Source organism: Balaenoptera physalus (assembly GCF_965194825.1).
Source record: "Balaenoptera physalus genome assembly, chromosome: 5".
NCBI classification, from domain to species: domain Eukaryota; kingdom Metazoa; phylum Chordata; class Mammalia; order Artiodactyla; family Balaenopteridae; genus Balaenoptera; species Balaenoptera physalus.
The window spans coordinates 104,385,312-104,402,786 of NC_138884.1; the positions used below are offsets into that span (position 1 = coordinate 104,385,312).

At 37.6% G+C, this 17,475-nt stretch overlaps 1 pseudogene across 1 annotated transcript; it reads right to left on the bottom strand.

The window, feature by feature from the left end:
- Positions 1 to 1,542: 1,542 nt before the first annotated feature.
- On the bottom strand, positions 1,543 to 17,036 carry LOC309660878 (ethanolaminephosphotransferase 1 pseudogene; annotated as a pseudogene). The gene is made up of 3 exons: positions 16,953 to 17,036; positions 12,859 to 12,904; positions 1,543 to 7,315 (listed from the first exon to the last, which is right to left on the bottom strand). The product of its transcript is annotated as an ethanolaminephosphotransferase 1 pseudogene (transcript).
- Between the last annotated feature and the right edge of the window lie 439 nt (positions 17,037 to 17,475).

Here is a 17,475-nt window from a genome sequence, read left to right on the forward strand (position 1 = left end):
AAGGGACTTCCCCAGTGGTCCAGTGGTTAAGAGTCCACCTTCCAATGCAGGGGGCATGGGTTCAATCCCTGGTCGGGGAACTAAGATCCCACATGCTGTGCAGTGCGGCCAAAAATTAAAAACATAAATAAATAAATAAAATATAGTAAATAGCAATTAAAAAACAAAATTTTAAATGTGAGGGCAACTAGATATTATAATAAATTTAAATTTGGAGGCAAGTAGAATAGAGTTAGAATTGCCATAGTAAAGACGCAGCAATCACTCAAAGAAAGGCGGTGTATATCAGGAGATGAGGATGGTTAGTCATTTCTTTGGTCATGAGGAGTCTTGTCTACATCTATCCAAACATGGGCAGAATGGCCTAAGTGTTGTCCTTGTTTGAGCATTATTTATATTCTGTTGGGAACAGTGCACTCTGATTGTTAACAGGGTTGTTTTCCACTTTCTCACTGGTTTAAATTAGAAGACAAAAGGGAAGTTCCTTCTTTCTTGTTCTCTCTCTTCTCTCTGACCTCAGGGTACACTCTTCCTATGGTAATGTGATAAGAACATACTCTCCAGTACCAGAGGGAAAGGAGTAAGGTGGAGCAAACACAAGCGAAGCATTACCCTTGACAGACCATTAAGCCCTGAGCATGCCTCGGGAGAAAGCAGAGGGAAGATGTGGTTCTTCCTTTCTTACAGAAATGAGTCTAGGCCTCTCACTGATCTATGACCACAAAGGTGAAGAGTGGAAGAAATCTCACTGCTCTACTACCTTTAAGACACAGGGACTCAGCCCACGTATTCAATATGTTCCCACAAATGTCTCTGGTTTAGATCAACCAGTTTGGCAATACTGCCTCCCTTAAGAGGACTTGGTAAGAAAGTAGATACAGATCCAGTTCAGAAACGGAAAAGCATCTTTCAATACTACTTTAAGACAGAAGAGTATCATGTATAAAGACATGGGCTTTGGAGCCAGAAAATGTAGAATCACTAGCTAATCCCATCATTACTTTTCACGTCATGTTAGACAAGTCAATAAGACTCAGTTCTGAAAGCCTTATTCTGAAAGTCTGTTCAATGAGGTTGTTGTAAAGATTAAATTAAGTAATATATAGGGTTTTTTGCAGAGTCCTTGACACACATTGTACATGCAGTAAAAGGTAGCTGAGTTATGGAAGAGACCACTAGGTTGACATACTCCAGAAAAAACAATACTGGCATAAAAGGAGAAATTTCTTGATAGTGATGACCTATTTTGCCAAAAGGTTTCTTTATTCTGTCTGAGATTCTAGTCAGTTCCTCAGGTGATGCCTTAATATGCAAAAATTAGAGAAGTACAGATAGTACTATCTGCCTATCTGAATAGTAGTAAGATTGAGGTAATTAATTCATGTATCCCTCCATTCTTTCATTTACCATGCATATTTTGAAAGCCTTCTATCCCTCAAACAATGCGAGGAAAACTGGGAATTAAAAATGAAAAGATGGTCCTTGTCCTTATGAAACTCTCAGCTATTTTTGAAATTGATATTTCATATTGATAATATAAGTCATAAATTTCTGTTATTAATTTAAATTGCCTAAATTGCAGATGTAGGAAGTGTCAGATGTTGCCCATAGCACAGTCAGGAGGTGTGGTGAAGTGACAAAGTTGGCACTAGACAAGAGCAGTGGGTAAGGACTCTGAACTTCTGTTCCTTCATTTTCAGAATAAGAAAAGTGGAAAAGATGGATGAGAAAGCGTTCTCTGGATAAACGATCAGATGCTTTATTATCCATGTTGTGAACAGAGCTAAGAGAAATTTGGGGCTGGCAATTTTAAGAAGGGAAAGGTCCATTCTTGTTGCATTGAAGTGTATTTGGGTCTTGCTTAGCAATAGGTGGCTGCATTCATTGACCTCTAAATATCTTGGGCAGCCTTGAAGTCGTAAGGAACACTGAATTATCGGAAATTCATTTTGCTATAATTCTAAAAATGAATCATCTTCAGGGGTCAGTGTTTCTGATTTTAATCAGAACACACTCTTGCTATTTGTTTTATCAAGGTTTTTACTTTTGTTTCTCTAATCAAAATATAACATCTTGATAGTCAAAGTAGAATAATGCTTTGCAAGGCAGTCTTTTTTACCTTTGGTAGCATCTGGTAGGGAGCCAGTACAGCAGTTTGTACTTAGTAACAATGCCACAGACTCAGAGTTAGAGACACAACACCAGTCCTCTCTCCATCATGAACTTATGGAATGGATTTGGTCATGTCACTTAACCCCTCTGCCTAACTTTCCTCAAAAAATAAAGGAAGAAGTTGGAATAGCAATATTTTCTCATAAGGAAATTGTGAAAACTGATAGGTTTGCGTGTTCTTGATATGCAGGTTACTTTCATTAGTTAGAAAAAGATATTTAATTTAATAATAGGCCAAGTATTTTGGAACACTGTGTTATCAACAATTCTTCTGGGTAAAAGAATATTTACAAGCTTTGGACTACACACTGTCGTTGGTAGATTGAAATCAATAGAGCATTTAAGTGTTATTGATTTCATTTCAAATTTAAGGGCGACCTGTATATAAAATACACTGAAACTGAGCTAAAAATATATAATCTTATATTGCTTAATGACATTCAGAATGGGGTTGATTTAGAGATATTTTTTAGAGGAAAAATCATAAGTCTTGTACTTTATCTCTTTCAAATGTTTAATAAATACATATTTATTAAATTAGCAAAATAATATTAACAACAGCTACCACTTACTAAGTGCCTACTTTACAGCAGAAGTTGTGCCCATATTTTCTTACTTCTCACAATAACCCTATAATATAGGTATGATATTTTTTAGTTCCCTTTCATAGATAATATCAGGTGCCTGGTAAATGATGGATTTGGGCTTTGAAACCAAGTGTAGCAGATCTAAACGTTTCTGCAGTGTTCATGAGAACATACTTATTCATAATTTATCTGAGGAGGCAGAAAAAGATCAGGCTTGCCTTGAAAGAACTTCAGCCTTCCAATTGATGAATCGAGTCCCCCATAGAAATGCATGTTCTTGTTAGTCCTCTTTCCTCGAATCTGAGAAGACCCCTACCATTAGCCTGTGACTAAGAAAACACAACAGAGTTGGGTTGAGTGACTTCTGAGACCAGCTTAGGAGAAGGCTTGCAGCGTCAAAAGGGCTTTATGGAATGGTTCCTCTGAGGGTTCCCCAGCCTGATCATTCTCTTTCTAGCTGGTCAGTCTGGCCCCTAACAGGTTCAATGCCAAGTTTCTCCTAAGATAATCATAACCTAGATTGATGTCCATGAAGATGATTGAGAGGAGAACATAAGCAAATGGAAGAATCTTATGCTGTCGTGTTCTGGGTTCCTTCCTTTTTTCAGTGGGAGTGTGTTTGATGCCCAGTGTCAGACCCTGGTGACGTAAGGATGAATGAGACAACGTTCCTCACCACTAGATACTCACTGAACAGAGGGAGACAGAGATCCATTGACAAACAATTTTGAACAGAGATGGCGAAGGTTTCGAGAAACTTTTCAGGCAGAAAGTGCAGCAGGTGTGGTAACTCCTAGCTAAAAGAGTTTTGGTCCTTGGTAAAACAGGTAAACCATGTGTCCGGACCCAGAGCTGAGCAAGAGATGGGGGAAATAAGAGTAGATGAAGGTGGGAGTCAAGCAGAAGACTATGGAGGGCCTTTTATGAGAAAAGGAGAAGGAAAAAACAAAAGCAACACGATAAAGGGGTGCAAGCCAGTCTTTTATGAGGAAAGTTTTGCTAAAGTCCAGAAACTTTCTGGGTTTGAAGAGTTCACACACTTTTTTCAATCCTAAAATATTAAATTTAATTTCCTATGAGACAGTAAGCTGTTAACCATTATTCCTTTGCCATTGGTTCTAATAAGGAAACAGAGGGCAGTGTTAAATTAACTCAAATTTAAAAAATTATTCAGAGTACAATATCTTAGGCACTGGGCAAAGAGGTAAGCAAATTAACATAATCTTCACATTCATGGAGCTGAGAAATCAAAACAATGGCGATACTATGAAATAGTGGCGGAATTTGGGGAAACCGTTATGAGTTAAGATCATTTCTATACCTGGTAACCTCTAAAATAATATTGACTAACATTGGAGCTTAGCATTTCTCTAAGCTGTTTACACTATCGGTTTATTTAATTTTAACAATATATATGTAATTTAGGTATTGTTATATAATATGTATCTGTGCCTATTTTAAAGATGAAGAAATTGAGGTACAAGGAAGATAAGTAACTTGCTCAGTGTTTCACAACTTATAACTAGCTGGTGGAAAATAAATTTGAAACCAGGCAATTGAGTTCTAATATCTTCCCTTAGTCACTGCAGTATACTACTTTGTGTTGTTTATGGTAGGGGTTTTCAGATTGGAAATTTCCCACTACACATTCCTCCTGTGCCCTACCAGAAATGACATGGGTTTATGGTGGGGCTCAGGAAGCACAATTTAAACAGACACTCCAAGTGATAGTGAAGAGGGCTGTCCTGGGACTATACATGAAGAAACACTCAGCTAAAGCATAGAACGGACACTTGTGGGAATGCAAAGCTACTGTGATGAGTTTTAGTGACACTTATTGCTGTTGCAGGGAGAATCACATGTATAGATATAAGTGCTGAACCTGGGGTCCTACGAAGCCCCTGGACTTCTCCCAACTCTCCAAAAAGCATACACACACACACACACACACACATACATAAACTTCCAGAAGGCAAAGGAATGCATCAAGACTTGGCCTGCCACTTCAGGAAGGAAGTTCTTTATTCTTTATGTCAATTATAAGAAGTGAAATGTGGCCAATTCTTGCCTATCCCAGGCTGCTGGTTAAAATCTTCTAAATTAACTTCACTCTATTAAAATCCTAGTTTTATTTTTAATTGTGTATTTCCAATTCCAAGACTAGTTATTTTAAAAGCACAATTGAAACATGTATACTTTGCAATATTACAACTGTTCTGTGAAAAATAATTTATAAATATGAGTTGCCAGCAGAAAATGATGAAACCAGGTTGTTGCAGAAATTTTCACACAAAGCAACTCCCCAAGTGCAATATTTTCTATAAATGTATCACAAACCTGTGTATATGTTAATCAGGGTGACACCTTATTTGATACCTATGGTAACCATTTCCATGTTGGCACTTTCCTTCTGATCTTGTCAGTCTGTAGCCTGTATAATTTGCTATGCAGCACAGCAATCACTCCCTTGGAGAATAGTGATGGTGCATACAGATGAATTCTCTAGACAAAATATCATATCAACTTCCCTTATGGCAAAGGATCTGAATCCTTCTCATATCATAAAGTGGTTTCTTTTCTGAATACTACCTATAGAAACCAATGCCCAGAGGTAGTCAGTGACTGAGGATGAAGTGGGTAAAAGGCATTTCTAGAAGGTTGTTAAACCCAATGTAAGGGTTATATGCAAACCTCTTTCAGAAATTTAGTTAAATTGCAATGGACTTACCTCTCTCTCTCCTTCTCTCTCTCTCTCTCCTCTCCTTTCCTCCCTCTCTTCTTCTTTCTTTTTCTATTTCTCCCTTTCTCTCTTTCCCTTTTGTTCTCTTTCTCTTTTTCTTTAAGTTTGTCCCGGTTCTGTTCATTTTCACTCAATTTTATCACTAAGAAATAGTGAAGAGAAGCTATTGTAGATTTTGTACTGTGTTCAGGAATTGCACGGAACTTAACATTTAGATTACAATGCAACATTATAGTCCCATAGCCTTTTTTCTACAAGAGAGTTAGGTAACCTTGCCAAGTTTATTCACCCACTTACTTATTAGTTTATTCAACATAATTAATTAAGCACCTTCTATGTGCTGGTAGACTCTGAGCTGGACTGCATAGCCTGTAAGTAATGGATTTAAGATTTGCACACAATTTTGTTTGACCCCAAATTCCAAAGTGTAATGGGTTTCAGCATGAGAACATTGTTGGTAAAATCTCTTCATATCAGTTATTATCTCTTTCACTTTGGAATATTTCCCTGTCTCAAACAAATGCATTCCAGTTTCATCTCAGTTTTCCAGTCTTTTCCAAGAAATTGAGATTCCTTAAAATGCAAATTAAAGAATATCAAACAGCCTTAATAAAACAGGAAACTCAATGACACTTATAAATGAAAAACCTAGGAGATATAGCTTCCTTTGGGAATGGGTGTATCTAGGTGCCAAAAGTATATCATCATGTATTACTCAATATCGTCCCACCTAGCCCTTTCTTTCCCTCTCTTCCTCCTTCTCTCCCTCCCTCCCTCCCTTCCTTTCTTCCTTCCTTCCTTCTTTTTTCTCTCTACTTTTCTCAGTTATGCTTTCTAGTAGGTTGGTTAGAGTTTTCAGATTTCTTATGCTGAACTCCAACAACTCCTTTCAAATTACCTTCAAATTTACAAGAAGAGTTTTATATCTTAATAGTGCTAAGAAAATCATAAAATTGAACTTCATTTGGCCAAATTAGATTACATACATATTCCTTTTAAAAACAAAAACAAAACCAACATGGTCCTTTTTTATCAGCTAGGCTTGGGTCACTAGCATCAGCTTCATAGACTGAATTGTGTTTCAAGGTGTTATTTTTATAGCTTCTGAAAAAGTTTAGTAAACTCATTGGAAGAGTCACGCATAATGCACAACCAATGATCATTGCAGTGAATAGGTCTCTATAAAAGAAATTAAACAGGAAAGGTTCATACCAGGCCTCAACTCCCACAGTCGCAGTCACTATGTAGACAAAAGAAATAGTCACCTGGCTAACGTCATATCCCCATGGCAGGAAAAGAATCCCTGTGTTATACTTTTCCCAGTGGGACAGGATGAAAGAAAATAAAACTACCCATAGCAGGAGATAAAGAACAAAAACACTGACACCAGATGATCCTCATCCAAAAATGGAATACACAGTTACAACAAAGTAAACACATGACCAACTATCCAGGCCATGGTCAAAAAGCTCCCCTAATGGGGTGCTGGAATTGGTTCTACAGGCTTGCGTTCCATCCACACCATCTAGAGTGTAGGCTACGAAGTTGAGGATGTCCACTACAATCCAAACCCAATCAGGTACATGCTTGTGACCTGGTGCTGAAGCATAAAAGTCAGGATCAAAGTATGCCATAAGCAGAAAATTGAACACAGCCAGCAGAAAGCCAGAAAAGTTTATCAGATTTGGGGTCAGCCAAGTAGGGAGCTTCAGAGCCACAGAGGAGAATGCAGCAATAGGGGTGCAGAGGGCAAAGTGAAGAGAGTCCTGCACAGAGGATCGGCACTGACCAGCACTCACCAGCCTGAGACACTTGTCTGCTCACCCACCGGGGTGGGTGGAGGCTGGGAGCTGAGGCTCGGGTTTCAGAGGTCAAACCCCAGGGAGAGAACTGCGGTTGGCTGTATGAAGAGAGCCTGAAGGGAACCAGTGTGCCACAGCTAGACAGGAGAGAGTCCGGGAAAAAGTCTGAACCAGCTGAGAGGCAAGAGACCATTGCTTTGGGGTGCGCGAGGAGAGGGGCTTCCTGCTCCATGTCCTCACAGTTGGCAGAGCACTGCCTAAGTGAGCTCCAGAGATGGGCGTGAGCTGCAGCTATCCTCTCGGACCCCAGAGGTGGGCAAAGGAGAGCTACTACTGCCGCTGCTGCCACCAAGAGTCTTGTGTGCAAATGCAGGTCACTACCCACATCCTACCAAGAGCCTGTGCAGCATGCCACTGCCAGGGTCTCATGATCTAAGGCCAAATTCCCTGGGAGAACACATGGCAAACCTCAGGCTGTTGCAACTACACACTGACATCTGCCACCGCAGGCTCTCCCCGCATCACAATTATGACTACCCTACCCCTCCTTCTCCCTGGGCTGAGTAAGCAAGAGAGCCCTAATCAGCCGCTGCTTTAACCTGCTCCTGTCTGGGTGGGTAACAGATGCCTGAGGGTGACCTACAGGCAGAGGTGGGGGCAAAACAAAAGCTGAACTCCAGGAGTTGTGTGAACAAAGAAGAAAAAGGGAAATTTCTCTGTGCAGCCTCAGGAGCAGTGGACTAAATCCCACAATTCACTTGATAAACCCTGCATGTGTGGAATACCTGAATACGAGTGTTCCCAAAATTGAGGTAGTGGACTTTGGGAGTAACTGTAGACTTGGGGTTTGCCTTCTGTGTTTGATTTGGTTTTGGATTCATGTTTATATTAGTTTAGTTTTTAGTGATTGTTTTCATTTGTGGTTTGTTTATTGGTTTGGTTGCTCTCTTACTTTCTTTTTTTCCTCTTTTTGTGAGTGTGTGTGTATATTTTTCTTTGTGTGATTTTGTCTGCTTTGTGTTGCTTTTACCATTTGTCTTGGGGTTCTGTCTGTTCTTTTTTTTTTTTCTTCCTTTTCTTCTTAGCCATGTGCTGGTAGGGTTTAGGTGCTCTGACCGGGTGTCAGGCCTGAGCCTCTGAAGTGGGAGAGCTGGGTCCAGGACGTTGGACCACCAGAAACCAGGGCTTAAAGGAATGCCTTGCCCTTCTAATTCTGCCATTTTTAAAATCATTCCCCTGCAATAAAATGATTGTGCAATAAGTGTTGCTTATTTTCTCTGAAACCAGCAGCCTGGACCAGAGCAAAAGAGAGTGTGTTGGTGACATCATCTAATGTCTTGTGAAACAAATGTTGTATTTGTTGTACTTAAGTTATTACAAAACAATAATAAACTGTCTTATAATCTCTTTTAAAAAAAGAAATATGAAAGGCAAAAAATAAAAATAAAACAAAGATAAATTAATTTCCAATTTCAATCACAGAAAGACAACTCAAGACCATAATGAAATACTACTGATATTTTACTCCTGAATGAATTGGCAAAATTTAAGAAATATGACCCTACCAATGCATTGCTAAAGCCTTAAAGAAAGAATAACTCTCATCTGGTGCTGTGAGATGTGGAAAGTGGCACAACCATTTTGGAAAACAATCCAGAGTATATCACAAAATTGATCATACACATACACTGTAATATGGCAATTCTATTCAGCTATAAAGTTAAAATCAGTCCTAGAGAAGCACCTGCTTACAGGACAAGGTCACATGTCAAGGTTGATCCCAGAAGTGTTTGTACCACTAGACTACCTAAGTTAGAAGGTGAGTTCAGGGGCTTCTGTCCTATTGCTATATCTTGACTTATGTTTATGTTACATATTTTCTACTAAGTTATCAAATACTAAATAATATAACACATTAAAACATTAAAAAAAATGACATACAAGGGGCATAAATAACATTCTATGAGCATTCAGAAGAGAGCATCATTACAATATTATTTTAAGATCGTGAAAGCAGGGAAATTCTTGCATGTGGTAGCATTTTAAGACACCCTGAAGGCTGTATTATTCATAATTTATACCTTGCCTTGTTTTTCAAAAGATATAAAATTCTTATAAACATGTTATAAAACGAAATTTAAAAATAGCAAGGAGCAGAAAACAGGAGTTAGGGGAAAAATAATGAGTGAAAAAGAAAAAGGAAGTAAGAAAGGCATAAATTAGCAAATTGGAATTCACACAGTATTCAGTTAATTTTTGTGTAGGAGGTTGGATGTAAATTTGCCTCTAACCAAATGAAGAGAAAAATACTGTCAGTTATTATATCAATAATTACTAAGTCTGTTAAAGGGCAAGGAAAAGGATTGTTTTGTTAGCTGCTTATTGATTTGTGTTTTGTTTTTTTCCTGGCACTATTTTCTTAAAAGGAGATGCTGTGAAACATGACAATAAAGGCCATTCTGAGAAAAATAAAAACAGAATTAAAGTACCTATGTAAAAATGAGCAAATAAATAAAGAAATAAACGTCGTATGTAAGAGGCATCAAAGAGGATTTCCACCTCATTTTGCTGCAAATGCTTGACTGGCGACAGTTAATAAGGTTCCAAAGACAGATTGGGACCAGACGGACAGAGAGTGACACACAGTGGTACTCAAAGGGTGGTCCCTGGCCCAGAAGCATCAGCACTTCCAGGGAGCATGTAAGACATGCAAATTATTGGCAACACTGCAGACCTACTCAATTGGAACCTCTGGGGATGAGGCTCAGAAATCTGGCTTTTAATGATCCTCCAGGCAGTTCTGATGTGTGCTAATGATTTTGAACCACAAGGCCAAACAGTTTGGATTATACACTATATGTAATTAAGTACCACTGTAGATATTTTCCAATCCTAAACCCCCCTTAAGTTCCCGTGCTCCTGTGCCCCAGGAACCAGGATAAATTTCTGCTGCCGTCACTTAGAAGTGGAACTATGATCCAAAGTAGATACTCTTGGCATTTATTTAGTGCATTTCAATCTGAGAGAAAATTCTAAAGCAGGATGTCTCAAGCGCAACAATTTTGACATTTCGAGGCTTGATAATTCTTTGCTTTGGGAAGCTTTCCTCTGTGTGTTAGGATGTTTAACAGCATCCCTGTAGGATATTCAACAGTATCCCTGGCCTCTCTACCCGCCAAATGCCACTAACATCACTTACATAATATAAGACAATCAAAAATATCTCCAGACATTGCCAAATGTTTTCTGAGGGGCAACATTGCCCCCGGTTGAGAACCGCTGTACTAAAATATTTCTAAACTAAAATATATACTCTGGTTGTCATTTGATCCTGGGGTTGTTCTCACCTATGTCCTTGGTGCTCAGGTTGTATAGGGAATTCTTCTAAAGTACTGAGTGTGCCAACTCAGAGTACATGTTATGATAAAGATGATGGTGAAATTGATAATGGTAATCATGATGCAAATTAAATGATTTATAATAATTTATCTAAAAGACCTTGAAATGCTCTTACACCAGAGAGCCCAGAAATATGTTAATTCCAGAGTCTTTCCAACATAACAGACTACTCATGCCTAATGTCAGCCCAGAAGAATCAATTTTCTAAAGTTTTGGGGATGACAGCAGTCTTTAAATTTATGTACGATTATCTTAGGAATTTATTAAACATTCATATTCCTGGGCCTTAATCTCAGTTATTTTGATTTAGTAGGCCCAGTTGGGGGCCAAGGAAATAGCATTTTAATAAGCACTCCAGGTACTTTTGATGCAGTTATGTGCTGCCCCTTGGGAAATACTGCTCTTAAGAATGGATAATATAGCAGGAACTCTGCTCAACATTGTTATAATCTAAATGGGAAAAGAATTTGAAAAAGAATAGGTACATGTATATGTATAACTGAATCACTTTACTATACACTGTAACAATGTAACACATTGTTAATCAACCATACTCCAATATTCAATAAAAATGTAAAAAAAAGAATGGATAATGGGAGCACTGAACCTGAAGAAAGCTGAGTTACCTTACTAATTAAGAAACATTTCCTTTCCAAAAACAGGTTTTAGTCTGGACTATTCACTGTCGCCTTCTATTGAGAGGAGCAAGCAGATAAATGATGATGTAAACAAATGAAACATACCTGATATAAAACCATAGGCACTGATGAGGAATGTAGCAAATTAAAACACAGCAGTCACTACTAAGCTATAGGTGATTGTTGTCAAGCAACAATAAAGCTCATGAGTGCCAGGTCTCCTGATATCTAAACATAGACTAGAATTTCAGATTTTTATGTCAGCTCTTCTAATCTTAAAAAGAATAGTTATCAGTAATTCAATTTTTGTTCAAGCTCTTTATTTTTCAGACTGGATTTGCACTACAAATCTCTTGTTATGACATCTGTAATAATGGAACCAGTCCATTCGAGGGCCAGTGAACAAAAAATCATAGTGGAAGAATCTATGCCTAAGCTGGAAGGTTTCCTGAATTCCATCTCCACTGTACACAAAATCCCTCACTGTTTTTTGTTTTGGTTTCAGGTTTTTTGAATACCATAGCCCAAACTTTCAGTATGTAATTCTGTCTATACTTTGTACAGCTGGTGTTTTGGCTTGGGGAGAAGGAAGGGAAAAGATGCCAGGGGGAAAGAAGACATTTCCAGCTTTGTCTCCTGGTGGTTTCTGTGGAGACTGCTGTCATTGCATGCATTAGATATATTTGTCTGAGTTCTCCGTGGTGCTGAATGGTCCAAGAGAATAGGTAGAGTCAGAGCTAGGAGAGGAGCAGAAAGACACAGCACTGGGGAAGCTCTCCAGAGTGTCAATTGGTCTAAACCCTCTGCTTACATACATAAGTATGCTTGACAGAAGGAGTATGCGAGGCCAAAACCTGGACACACTTAATAATAGTTATCAAGTATGGAGTACTTAATATATAGCAGGTACTGAGCTAACCCTTGGACACACACATACATATTGTACATACATACACATGTACATACTTGCATATATACATACATGTCAGATATGTGGTGACACACGACTGGTAAATCTTGGAGCTGGAAATTAGAACCTAAGTCTGTCTGTCTACAAAATCCATGCTTATAAAATTATTACGTGGGGTTTACACTCAAAAATATTTAAAACAGCAAAGTCTTTGCAAATACTAAGTGCACAGTTTTGAATAGTACCTGCTATAGATGACCATTCAAGGCACTACATCCGAAGTCCTAAGGTTAAGAGGAATGTTCTTATAAGCAGTACTCGATCCTGATGTAGTGAAGTTCTCTAATTCTCAAATGCAACCCATTTTATGACAAATATACATTTAATGATAGCTTTTTAAAATATTTTGGCAAGGGAAAGAAATACTACTCCGTAAGTGTAAATATGAAATACTGAAAGAAATATTTTAAAATATATATTTAAAATATATCTTAAAATTAAGAAAATTCAGTAGTTCTCTTTCTTGCCAAAATCTCTGGAGCACTATAAAACCTTAGCATTGCTGCAGCTCTGTAAGAAAGAAATGCACAGAAATTCCTAAGTGGCATACCCACAGAACTGGATAACTTGGGTAATTCCAGCATCTTCACAAGTTTCTGAAATAACAAAGAAGAACAGAAATTGAACACTCCCATCAGATAGAGTGTATTTTAGAGATCTTCAAATGCAGAGCTCCTAATGATAAATAGGCATTCACTACATGAACAGTCAAGGGGATGTTTTTCTAAGCTAGTGATTAGCATACGGAAAGATTAAAGGCCTTTAACCAGAATAGTCAGTTCATGGGAAAAAAATAATACAGTATTCCTACAAAGAAGAGCAGAGAGTAGTAGAAAACTAGCCTAGCAATAGGATTAGATTTAGCTCATTTTGAATTTAATGCATATAAAATGACAATTTCATCCAATTGCTTAAAACCCACAAATGGGTCTCCAGTACTGCAGAATACTACTCAGCAGTAAAAAGAAAGGAACATGTACCACCATGGATGAAGCTCAAATAATTATGCTGAATGGAAGAAGCCAGACAAAAAAAGAATATATGCTGTATGTTCATTTATATAAAACTCTGGAAAATACAAACTAATCTATAGTGAAAGCAGATCAGTGGTTGCCTGGGGATAGAGGTAGGTGTGGCAGGGATTGGGGGAAAGAGAAATAACAAAAGGCTGCAAGGAAGATTTTGAAGGTGATAAATATTTTCTCTCCCTTGATTTGAAGATGGTTTCATGGGTGTGTTTATAAGTTATGAAATTATGCATGCTAAACACTTGTCATTTACTATGTGCCAATTATACCTTAATAAAGCTGGCAGAAAATCAAACAGATAAGAAAACATTATACTTTGCATTTGGCTACCTAAAAGTTCTGTGAGGATATACATAGAACCCAAAATAGTTTAGAGCCTACAAAGAAAGAGGACATTTCTTCATATATCTCACAATTAAATTAATCAGATATTTATTAAGCACCCTCTCTGTGCCAATTACTCTTTTTGACGTTAAAGATGCATTGGTACACAATATAAAAAAATCACTATCATTGAGAAGAATATGGTGTGAGCATACCTACCATATAATTTAATTAAAATATTGAATAGCAAAAATACTGTTCAAGTTTTATTTGTAAAATACTTATTTTTAAAATCACTATCATTGCATTTGTTTATCTATGTAGAGGTAATATACATATATGTGTGTGTGTTTGTGTATGTGTGTGTGTGTGTACACTTTTCATATTATTTCTCTTTCCCAGAATGCCTTTCCTGGTCTCTTAACTTATTCATCTTTTAAACTTCCATTTACTCTCAAGGCAGATATAAAGTACTTCTTCCATTGTGAGTTTTTTTCTAATCTCAGTTGTACACTGATTACCCCTTCTTGTGTGCCCCTACAAGGCCTCAATCATACTTCAATCATATCATCTGTTAAATTTCCTGCCACGTATTTATTGGCATTGGTGTTTCCTCCACTAGACTATCATCTTTGTGAAAACATTACCTGTGTATTCTGAGCAATTATCAAAGTACCCAACATATAAGTATATACTTATTGAAAGAATTAATGCAGTGCTTCTCATTCCTGCCTTGGTACAAATGTTCTAAGGTATGGATGGAAAAGAGGTACAATCTATAGTGTACCAGAGTTGGTCAGAAGCTCTCTATTCACAAGGATTCTAGTGTCATTTCTGAATTCTAGACAGAAGGTCATGTTTGTTTAGGAACGTCTGCCATGGGTTTAGTAGAGAGGAAATGAGGACGTATGCACCACATACTCGTGATTTTTAGACTTGGGAATATAAAATATGAAAATAAAATAAAACATTATATAAAACAGTTCTTTAAATCAGTTTTCCTATCCAGAATGGACTGTCACCTTTTCTTTCTGGAACGCATGGTTTTTTTTCTATTTGCTATGTTGAGTGCTAAAATTGAGATGCCCTTCATCTTCTCACATGTCCTTATTTAGATGAGATAAGAAATCAGTGGCAGATATATGGCTCTATAAAAATAAACATGAACTTGGGAGTGGTTGAAAGATGAGAAAAGAGAAAAGGGAAAGAGAGGGGGAATGGAAGATGACTTAGTGGAGATGGACAAAGAAATATGAAGTGTGAGAACTGTCCCTGACAGAGAAGGTCAAAGGATATACAGACAATAAATGTCAACTTCTGTGGCAAACCTGCCCTGTGTGACTGCTGTTTCATGAACTCAAGGGATTTCAACTAAAATCTGAGTCAGGTGAGAGAAGAGAATGGCCACAAGATAAAATGGCTCCCGTAGGTTAGAGAGCTTAGTATAGTTGTGAGGAAAACAGAGCTGAAAGTGACCATAAAAATGTAAAAGTTACACAAATCTTGGAGAGGCAATGGATTCTTCTGAAACATGATAGGAAAGCCAAGAAGACTTTATGAAAATATCACAGCACAGGGTGATATGGGTTACAACGAGCATAATATGATTACATACGTCTTTATAGATTACAGTAGATCTTTGATCATGATTTTGTTGGATTCTTATGACTATTCTGGAAGACAAGCAGGTCAGGAACTATTATCCATTCTGAAGTAACTGAGGCTCCTACAAGTTAAAAATCACCCTGGAGCCAGAGAGTCTGGGAGGGAGAATGTGCTGCAAGACCTCTCAGTTTCCGTTTCCCCTCCCCCTCCCTCCTCCTCTTCCTCTTCTCTTTTTCCCTTTATTTCCTTTCCTTTTCTTCCTTCCTTTCTCCCTTCCTTCCTTCCTTTCTTCCTTCCTCTCTCTCCTCCCTCCCTCCCTCTTCTTCTTTCTTTCCTACCAGACTGAGCATATGTGAACCTTCATTTACTAGTTCAAAGCTTATACATTGGAGGTCATGGCTGTGAACACAAGCAATAAACATACACAGTGATACATGAGACTACAGGAAATAAAGAAGATGGAACCATATTTTTATGGCAAGGAAGCCTTGATATATGATCTACTTTTGAAATGAAGATGTAATATAAACATATATTTTGTCATTGATTTTTTTTGTCCCAGGAATTAAGCACAATAAAAGGCTCTGATTATGTGATTCTGCTTATTTGGCCTTGATCACTAAACATTTTATTAAAATGTAGCTTCTTGAGGTTTTGTGTGTATGTGTCAGTATACCATATATGTACAGCATACTGTATATGTGTACACATACACCCATACACACACACACACACACACACACACACACACATATATATAACTTTAAATAAATAATTTTTAACCAAAACCAAGGAGTTTTTATTTCTATGATTGTTTGACTGGGTTAGGAAATTGTATTTATTTATAAAGACCCCTCTGGCCAGAAACAGTGTTATACTCTGGATAAGAAATTTCTTTCTTCCTTGATGAAGACAACTTTTTTTTTCTTTTTATGGGAACTAAACTATTCTCCAATTCCCCTGGTGGGATATGAATTAATATAGTAGAACAGAGTTTACCCTCAACAGCTGCAACTTGCACCTGTGCAGTATATTCTTAATCCTTTTTCACTGCAGTATGATAGGGAAAAAAGGAGGGGAAAATGTTTTATGGAAACTTCCAACTGAGATGCTTAATGCATTATTAGGAACAGAAATTCTCAGTGGGATTTAACCATGCCTATTAAGAATTAGGCTTAGGAACCAAATATAAAAAGTATATAACTTTTCCCCAACCTGCACGGAGATCGACAGTGGGATCCACACTGCTCATTTTCTGGTTTTTCTCCAATATGTCATACTAAGGTTCCCCAGTTAATTTCATCTCCTGGCTTCTTTGATCCATAGCCAACAGAGCAGAGACATTTATAATAGCACACTGGCATTATGTGAGAATCATTGGCCAAGACAGAACACAAATCAGCTCTGCTGTATGCCTGCTCTGCATCATTAAGCATTAATAAAGTGATGTTTAATTGTTTCTCAGTCCTGGGCTCCAGGCTCTTTATTGCTTGGTACTACTGTGCAGCTCCCCTTGGAAGTCAAGTTAATTCTTCCAACTGTTGAGATAGCAGGCACATGCTTCCCTATGGAGGCAATGTCGTTAACCTGCTATGATTTGGAAGGTAAAGGAAGGGAGAAAATGTTCCTAATCATGGGCATCTAAGAAAACATCTTCTGTGCTGCTTTTAGATGCCAATTCTTTTACCTCTGAATCCCAAATGCTTCCATCCACTCTCAGCTTCTTATGAAGATCTATGCCAACAATCAAAAATATCCTAGCATCGTCCATTGCTATTTGGAGAAATTTTCAGCAATAGATATGTATAAATGTATACAACATCTGAAGAATCTTCTCTAGAGGAACTTTGTAAATAATGTATAATAAGAGAAAATTGGAAAATACAGACGATTAAAGCAGTCAGCCAATTTATACCATCACATAGAGATATGCCTTTTCATATGCCTTGTGTGTGTGTGTATATATATATATTTATTTTTAAAAGGCTTTATGTGTCTAAGCAAAACAAATCCCTCTCATCAGAAAATAATGGTCAACTTACATGTGTGTGTTGGGAGTAGGAGAAAGTATTTATTGCTCACTGCTAAAAAAATAAAAGGAGCAAATGCTATTAACGACTGTCACTACACTTGACAATTTACTGTATGGAGACTATGAGAGTATTATTATCTTTGCAAAATATTTCATTTCACCTAGAATCTCCCCATAA